The 9508-nt window shown below is 43.4% G+C and overlaps 1 non-coding gene across 1 annotated transcript; it reads right to left on the bottom strand.

The window, feature by feature from the left end:
• Nucleotides 1–6718: 6718 nt before the first annotated feature.
• TRNAM-CAU (transfer RNA methionine (anticodon CAU)) lies at nucleotides 6719–6790 on the bottom strand. Its single transcript has one exon. It is a non-coding gene; the product is annotated as a tRNA-Met (tRNA).
• Between the last annotated feature and the right edge of the window lie 2718 nt (nucleotides 6791–9508).

Here is a 9508-nt window from a genome sequence, read left to right as displayed (position 1 = left end):
AAAAGATGCTTGGATAACGATTTCAGTTACCGGTTTTACATAATGCATGCATGCAGCAGTCCCTGACGCGACCAACGTACGGTGGGGGCATGAGCTCAAGATGCCAGTGCGGCTGTACATTATGTAAGATGGCACGCACGGATAGGTGAGACCGGCCCGGCCTGCGCGTGATGTGTAGACATTGGCCTGAAACATGAACCTACCTGCATTTAAACGTTGGCATGGAGAACAATCATATCGCATGGACAACACTGGGTCGCGCGCAGTGTGCCTCCCAAATATAAAACGGTTTTAATTAGAAATATAGTGTCGCGAGCAGTATATAGTTATACCACTGCTATCTTGTGTTGTTGTGGCGTGTGTCCCTACTGGCTCCAAGGCTGGCCCGTTGATGACTGATGTCGTGCGTGCCATGCACCAGCTCGATCGTGTCGTCCGTGCATGCATGCGGGCTAACCACAAAGGGGAACAGCAAACCTGCGGCACGGACACGCACATAAAGCAGATCACGAGGAGCAATACGGATAGGCCACTCCTGATCACCTTGTCTTTGATTGAGAGAGAAAGAAAAGGGCGCTTAGATCGATCGATCGATCAGACGGCTGGGGTTTGGATTTGTGGGCTGCAAATTGCGATCCGAGAGAGGGGCCGGCCGGCCAGGCTTGCGCTGCTGCTAATACCAGGGAGGCAAAACGGGCAGAGGTCGACGGTGACATCTGCACGCAGGCATGCATGCAGATGTAGTAGTATAGGCCTCTGCTTCCTCTGCTGCCTGTGGCTCAGGTGGTGTTTGGTTGGAGGGACTAAAGTGGGGCTAAACTTTAGCCCCTCTCACAAAAACATAAGTCCTATATCCCAAACACCCCCTCAATAATCTTTGCTTTGCCATTTGCTCTGTGCCTCTGCAGGCCTCTCCTCTCTGTGAGCTGTGTGTAGACTACGGTTTATCTGTGAGCTGTGTGTAGACTACGGTCTACGGCTCGATCGGGTAAAAATTTTACAGTAAGTTTGGTTAGCTAGTTCACGGGTCCCCGGCCGGTGGGCCCCATAGGTATATACCTCTCTGCAGCCGTACGTTGGCAGCAGCATGCAGCGCATATGGAATAGCAGCAGTTAACATATCCACGACGCCACCTGCAGCGTAGTGCATGACAGGACCGATACATACATATGCTGATAGATCATATGCACGTACTCAGTCTGTACTGCCATCGCGTACGTAGCGTTAAAACGTATGGACAGGCGAGTAGTACATGCGGACGAGGGCCCAAGAGATTTCACGAGTACATGCGCCTCTCTGGCCCCCAAGTCCCCAATTGGTCCAAATCCAACAACCAGTTTTAGATTTCAGGAGCCAGCTGCATACGCAGCTCTCCCGGCCAGTTGGTCCAATTAACTTGTGTGAGCGTGCATGCATGCGGGTTGCAGTCACTTGCAGAGCCTCTGCTCCTGCTCGCGTCGCATGCATGGCACCGCTGGGCTTGTTCGCTCGCTCGCTAGCTAGCTAGCTCATCCGCCAGTGCGTGCGAAGCAGATGATGAGATGATGGAGCAGTAGTGGAGTATTAATAAGACCACAGGTTCAGGGCTGAGATGATGACGATGATCTATCTGCTTCCTCTCTTACTAGTTTTGAACCACCTGAACTGGCCGGTCGCGAGTGCGCATGCATGCATGCAACTGGACGGCCGGCGGCGGATTGGCGGCGGCTCGCCAGGTTGCCGGGGTGGGAGAGTCAAAGAGCGCATGATTGTTTTGCATGCGCCGGCCCGCGGCCGGATCGTGCGTGGATTGCAGGATGCGGTACGGTGCGTCCGTGCGTGCCATGCATGGCCCATCACCTGTTCATGTGGAAGAGGAGAGCCCACTGGCCAGTTTGGGAGTAGGAACGCGTCATTTTTCCATCCATCTCTCTTTTTTTTTTAATGGAATTTTTCCAACCATCTCGTTTGGTAAGAGGAAAATTTGAAAGAATTTTTAGTACTCCTTTGGACCGAAGGATGCATGGTCCCACAATTTTCTTTGAAATTCTATTGAATATGCTGTTTAATGGGAACTTTCAAGAAAAACTAACGTATATATATCAGGAAAGACATTGGTATGTGCTTGTTGGAATACGTAGTAGAGTTCCTATTGTTTTTACCGAACGACATGTTCTGTAAAATCTTTTGGATCCATTCCTGGCGAGTTCAACAATACGTGATATGCTTTTTTTTTTGTGTTTCTCTTATTTACACTGCTTAAAAAATGACTTTCCAAGATATTGGCCATTTTTTAGATAATGATAAGAATTAGGTATTGTAGTCTAAACCAACATTGATTTTTACAGACGGACTCTTAAGAAAACTTGCTTTTTGTGTGCAGATGTGTTAGCAACAAATTTTAACATCAAAATCGAAAAAGAAGGGGGAAGAGCGAAGCGGATTTGGTGTGAAATCGAGTTGATCTTTGGGTCAGACTACGCATCAGCTAAGACTACCAACGATATGCTATCAACCCATCTGTCGATCGGCTATCGGCTGACTAACTCTGCTTTTGTCTTTCTTGCCGATTGTAAGATCAAATCAGCTGGCACGCCCTTGACACACTCGAGGCTAGCCTTGGACCTGCACTGGAGTTAAGCAGATCTTCCAGGCCATCATATTTCAACACGCTTTTGGCACGCCCAGTGGGACACTCGAGGCTAACCTTAGACCTACACTGGAGTTAAGAAGATCTCTCAGGCCGCCGTGTTTTTACATCAACAAGATGATAGCTCGCTTGTTATTTATTTCTACACTTTCGCACTCTCTCTTACTTTGTCCTGTGGTTTGCGGTGTGTTTGTTGTGTTGCGTTCACCTTTGCAGAGTTGGCTGATGGACGATGCTCCACTTCATGCATCCCTAGGAAATAGTAGGAGGAGCAGACGGATGTTAGGGAGACCACGGCTTCGGCAATGACTTTTGTGGAGGTCGTTCACTATAGTCGAGGAGTCCTCGACGGATGCTACGCCTCTAGGTCATGTGATTCTTGAGTTGGGGGGGGGGGTGCTCTGTCGCTGGTGCAGCTGACACAATGGAATTAATTGGTCGGGAGGCAACGACTGGATCTAGAGGTCGTGTTGTGGCATGCTAGGCCTCCACCGCTGCACCCATTTTTCTCTTTCATTTTACAACAACAAAAAAAAATTGCCCAATCATTTTATGTAACCTGACAACTTGTAAAAGTTGATGATTTATATAGACCTTTTGTTAGATGTAGGCACTTGAACTGTAAGTGGAAATCAAGGAATTTATACAACTAGTGATTTATTTAGAGGTTTGTTAACAGTATTATGTAATTTACTCTCTATGAAGACATGTGAGGGTGCCTATTAGACGCAGTTACGCTAGGGAGACGAAACATGATATTTTATAATAAAAATAAAATAATAGGGGTTGAAAGTTTTAGATTTGGAGATGTAAGTTTCAAAAGTTTAGGTAGAGATTTTAAATGCTGAGTTGAAAGTGTTAGATTTGAGGTGGAAGTTTTAAATTTTGATTTAAAGTTTTGAAATTTGGTTAATATTTTTTAAGAAAAATTGAGCTTGTTTTATTCAGACTCTTATTTTTTTTTCAAATTTAATTTTCGTTAAAAAAAATCACGTATGCTATATAGAGGCTGACGTTTTCAGCGTTTAGTGCACATCCCTACATGACTCGGAATCACATACCACACTTATCGCGTCCACTTGCAACCCCGCCCCCTCCCAAATGATATTATTCCTAGATGAAAACCTATGTCATGTTCTTTGTTGATTAAATCATGGTAACTTCAATACGTAAGTGTATCATTTTCTTTATGGCCGTTATTTTTGGAGAATCTCAATACAAAATAGTCCATGTCGTTCTAAAATATAACAATGTTTTCATCTACATTTATTTTCTCAACCAATTATATTTTTTCACTATTTAAATTCCCTAGCTACCTACATTATCTTCTCAATCAATTACAAGATTTTCTTATTTAATTTCCTCAACTTTCTTAATTCATGTCTAACCTTCTAAACTTTTTTTATATTTTGGGAAAGGAGGCAATACGATGGGAATGGGAAAGAAACCTTCCGATCGAAAAGCAACAGCTAGCTACCTAGCGCTAGCTGTACGTGCAACTGTAGTAAAGGAAGAGGAAACAGCAGCTGCAGAATTGCAGATGCTAATGGCCGGGCGTGCAGGCAAAGGACATCGCGAGAATAAACAGCGAGTACTATACTCCTACCGAGAAGCAATAGTAAAGCCAGCAAAATATGCGCGCCATCGCTATCATCCGTCGCCTAGCTTTTGCGGGCTCGCGCGCCGGTAGCTACGCAGTTGCCCTTCAATGGTTAGCCGCCGGCAGAGGCCGGATGGACGAAGGGCCGGCGGCGCTCGCGGCCAGTATTGATCATCGTGATATCGAATCCGGCTGATCTCTGCATGTATGCGTGTATTGAGGGCTTGTTTGTTTCGCTGCCACCACGTTAACCCTGTCAAATATTGGTAATGTAACAAATTAAATGTGTACTTAGGAATGCTATTTAACAAAACTTTGATAATTGTAGAAATTTTCACTCTTGATTTTTTTTCTAAATTTTAGTAAAACTGTAAACTGAACACATCTAATAAAAGTTGGTAATCTAATAATGTGGTAGTTATGTTGGGAAGTACCTACTTCATCTATCCTAATATATATAGCAAACTAGAATGAGATGAGACTCATTCTAGAACTATAAATTTCGACATCGTTTCTGCTAGGCTGATAGCTAGTTGTCGACAGGTTTTTCAGGACTGAAAACATTCAATTTGTTTGGCCGTCGATCCTGCGCTAAGATTTGTGCTGAGATATTTTGCTGTTGGATTTGAACTCTCTTTTCATAAGCTAGTGACACCAGCCAGTCCCACCATCGCATGTTTATAACAGATTTGTTCAAGTTACATCTAAGTTACATCCTAGTTGCATGTAGTTAAACTATAGTTACATAACTACATTGTTATCTCTATATAAATTAGATATAAAGTTGCATATATTATTTTAATACATATATACAAGTTATTATTATTGTTATAGTAAAGTTATTATTATTGTTATAGTGTAGTTTTAGTGAAATTATATACTATAGGTAGATTTGAAAGTTTTTTTTTAAAAAAAACTTGTAATAGTTTTTTTTTAAGGTAATCTCTTTGGACACAACCAATATTTAGATTTATAGTTTTAGGATGAGTCTCGTTCGATCTAAGATTACTATATACTGAAACGAAGGGAGTACAAAATAATGAACAAGCCCTAAAGGCACCCGCGGAAAGGCGATAATACTAGCATATGTACGTGCTCCGGTCGATCTTAAAAACGCTCAATTAATGCATTAAGATGGTCAGGTCGATAATTAAAGACTGAGACTCTGAGAATAGCGCAGGCACACGATCACTCGTATGCAGTTGTTCGCACTTGCGAAATCTCTGACGTGGTTATCATTATGCATCCCAATTATTGGCATATCTCTCGTGGGAGTTGCGGTATTGCAGATTTGCACTAGTTACGTACTACTACTACTACACTTTTAGATACTCCAGAGTACTAGTCGTGTGTGTCAGACATGCAGCGGTAGCGCTGCAATGGCAAACATGCGATGTTGGGCGAGTTAAATGGAGGCACTGCACAGGCCATAGATGGGGGTGATACGATCGGCAGAGCTAGCTGCATGCATGCCTAGCTAGCTCTAGCTGGATAGTATCATCTCGTCAGAGCGCTGGCTGACAGTGCAAATTAATATACAGATCGATCGACTTCATCGCCGTAACGGCTGCAGGGCAGGTACGTACCACGTACGTCGTCATTAAGGTTGCATTCAAATTAATTTGTAGATATATCCATGCATGCATGCGCAGGCAGAAAGCGTACTAACTATAGTAATCCCGGATCCCGATCTATGGAGTACTAATACAGTATATGCTAATATGCAGTGATCGATCTATATATATACTCCTACATTTGCACGCAGCTGTTTAAATTAGCCAGAAGATGTCGCAGCATGCAGTGGCAATAATTCGTAGTTTCGTACTAGTGTTGCTAGCTCTCTGTATGCACATATGCAAACAGCAAGCGGTGGCGCGCGGGGTACGTACGCTGCTCTTTACAGGCCAAAAGGGGTAGGCCGCCTTTTGGAGCTAAGCAGCGAGCTAGCTACCGATCCGCGTCGGATGAACAGTGAGGCAGTACGCGCCCCCGCCACCGCGGACCGCGCGCGCGCGCGCGTCGCGTCTCGTCTCATGGATCGATCTGTCTGCGTGCGTGTGTGCCCCAGATCGATGGTTCGATCGCATCATATCGGTCCAGCTAACTGATCGATCGAGGGCTTGTGCATGCGCGCGAAATTTAATTAAGCTATGGACCGATGCATCTATGGCGCTAGCTCGCTCGCTGGCTCTGTGGCTAAGGCGACTGTGGCTCCGTCACGTGAAGGCTTGTGCCGATCGATTCGGTGCAGTATGGTATGGTCTCATTTGGCCTTGTGGGTGTGTGAATGTGATCGACCAGAGCGGCAGAAAGTAACAGGGTCTTCTTACAACCGTTGGCAAAGCAGTGGATCGATCGATGATGTTGAACGCTGGTAAGAATGTTGGGCCATACGAGCTGTGGTTGGCCTTACGTTTTGGGCCGAAAACCCAATCTTGTAGCCGGCCGGTCCCTTAAAATTCGCTCAAGACAGAAAAAAAAGGAAAAGTATCAGAGCCAGGTTTCGATCCTGGGACCTGTGGGTTATGGGCCCACCACGCTTCCGCTGCGCCACTCTGATTTGGTGATTGGATTAAGAATAAATATATAAATAATCTTGGTCTCTGATGTCTACAACTCCAAAGGAGGCCTAGAGTCTAGAGACGCTGTGAACTGATGAGTAATCGTGCGGACAAGGCAGCAGATTGGGCAGGGACCATCGACTTGTGAGAAATCAGCAGTCACTAAGTCGGAATATTATACGGTTTTACATAAAAAACCTTTCTACATGTGCAATCATGCTACTAGCCACACAATAATCGAGTTTACCTAATCCTTCTTTCTTACCGGTACTTTTAGTACCTAATCCTTATGAAGGGAAATGCCGTGCTGTACCTCTGCAAGCTGCAACAGCAAGACAAGATTCTCCGGAAAAGCTCAAAAAAAAAATATGCAAGAATCATGTCGAGAGAAACGATTCTACATCCCTTTCCTGGTGTTTGGATAAGGTGGATGTGATAATGTGAGGCTTTTGTTTTAAAAGCTACTTCCTCCACCCTAAAGAAAATACAATTATAGCATTCAAAAGATAATAAATCAGCAGGGTAAAAATAATCTATATGTCCCTCATAAATGAGGGTGATTGATAGCGGGACTGCGGGAGGGTTGTTAGGTACGATGAACAAAAATGAATGAAAGGTGGTTAGAGGGAAATTTTTTTTAGAATTGCATTTTTTTAAAAAAAATAAAGTTTCAATGCTAGAATCGCGTTATTATGGCAAAAGTGCAGCTTTATACTTATTTTTCCAATTTTTAGAATTATTTTATGAAGAAAAAAAAATAGAATCCACAACCTATAACTTTATATTTGTTAATTCCGAATTTCTGAATATAACTAACAGGATAAGAAAGTAATGAAAAATGTAAGTACATTCTATACATAGTTTTATAGTTATTAATTAATTACAAGCACTACACGAAGGAAGATATCATACCAACTACAAAATCAGCGAAAATTCGGTACTTTCAATAGTATTATGTTTATCTGTAGAGTGTTAGCCTCAAATTCAACCCGTATCAAGAAAAAAAAAACTTTGATAGTTTTATGAGTATAAACATGTCATATTTTTTATATATAGATATAATATTATTGAAAATATATGGAACAATTTCATTTTCCCCCACTTTGACCTCTAATATTGATTTTGCCCCTACTTTTTAGGGTTTTCGTTTTTACCCCCACTTTTTTAACCGAAAGAGGCGTTTACCCCTGGTTTGGATGGAAGTTAGTGGGACCAGGTTTATGGCAATAAAAATGAGAAATAAAGGAAATAAAGATTTTTTAAATTAGTGATTTACTCTTTTACCCCTTGAAAGAGTTAAAACTAATCTCTCCTCTCCTCACCTCTCGCTGCACACGGTCAAACTGAGACCTAGCCGGCGGCGGCGAGCGGGTGGCGGCGGCGGCGGCGGCGAAGAGCATGCGTCGGCTAGGCGCAGCTCCTCCCGGTGCGAGCAGGAGGCGAGCGCGCTAGGCGGCGGGGAGAGGGCGGCGCGGCGGCGAGCGGCCGGCGGCCAAGCGGCAGCGGCGAGCGGGCCAGGCGCAGCCCCTCCCGCGGGTGGCGGCGGCTCGACGCTGGGAGGATGCGGTGGTGGCGACTCGGCTGGGGAGGAGGCGACGGTGACGGCTCGGCCAGGTGGCGACGGTGGCGGCTCAACACGGGGAGGAGGTGGTGGTGGCGACTCAGCTTGGAGAGGAGGCGGCGGCCCGGCCAGGGGTGACAGCGGCGGTGGCCCGCTGGCCCGACCAGGAGGCGGAGAGGAGGAGGTGGCGGCGGTGGCCCGTCGACCCGGCCAGGAGGCGGCGACTGGTAGAATATGACCTTTTTTTTTTTCCAAATTTTGTCATTTTTTTTGTTCAATATTTGTCTATATTTATCACATTTGTATGTCAAATTTTGAAACAAATTGGTTTACGAAAATTGCAAGATGCAAACAGAACTAATGAACAAAATAGGGGAAAATCAGCACAGTGAGGGTAGGATGTCTTTTCATCAAAGATTTAACGCCGTTAACATGTCCATCAAAAATAGGGGTAAAGCTTAATTTCGTTTTAAAAAAATAGGGGCCAAAACAAAACCCTAAAAAATAGAGGCAAAACCAATATTAAACATGAAAGTAGGGGTAAGAATAAAATTGCCCCATATATAGATTCAAAGAAATATATATAGATATAATATTACTGAAAATATATGTATAGTTTTTTTCTAAGAACTTTTAGTGACATTTATCAACTAGTGTGAATGGTGTGTGCACGTAAAAACTTGTATATATAGGATACATTCATATCATACAAATATTACATAATAAAGTAGAGGACATCCCCATACAAAATAGCTAGTTAAATATTGGATTTGTGATAATACTCTTTGCGCATATGTCCATATATGCAATTATATTTTGTATAGAATAGATCGATATTTGAATCTAGGATTAGATTTAATGTACAAACTTATGTTTATATTTGTGTATACAATTGCATCTTTATACAACTATATTGTCATCGCTCTATATCATTATGGTTTGGTTTCATCACGATCTAACGGCTTATTCTATGTGGCGAATATGATATATCCTTTCCGAGATATATTGTATATTTAGGTTGTGTTCTTCAATGTGTTGGAAATTAACCCTTCACACACGTAAAATGAAGTAATGGATTAGCGCATGATTAATTAAGTAATAGTGAAATGAGCGTGGCTCAACTGGTTAGGTTCCTTGTGATGGAACCAACTCACCC

This window comes from Oryza glaberrima, chromosome 2 (assembly GCF_000147395.1).
Source record: "Oryza glaberrima chromosome 2, OglaRS2, whole genome shotgun sequence".
Taxonomy (NCBI): domain Eukaryota; kingdom Viridiplantae; phylum Streptophyta; class Magnoliopsida; order Poales; family Poaceae; genus Oryza; species Oryza glaberrima.
The sequence above is the reverse complement of the archived record's forward strand: the minus strand, read 5'-3'. Positions and strand labels throughout refer to the sequence as shown.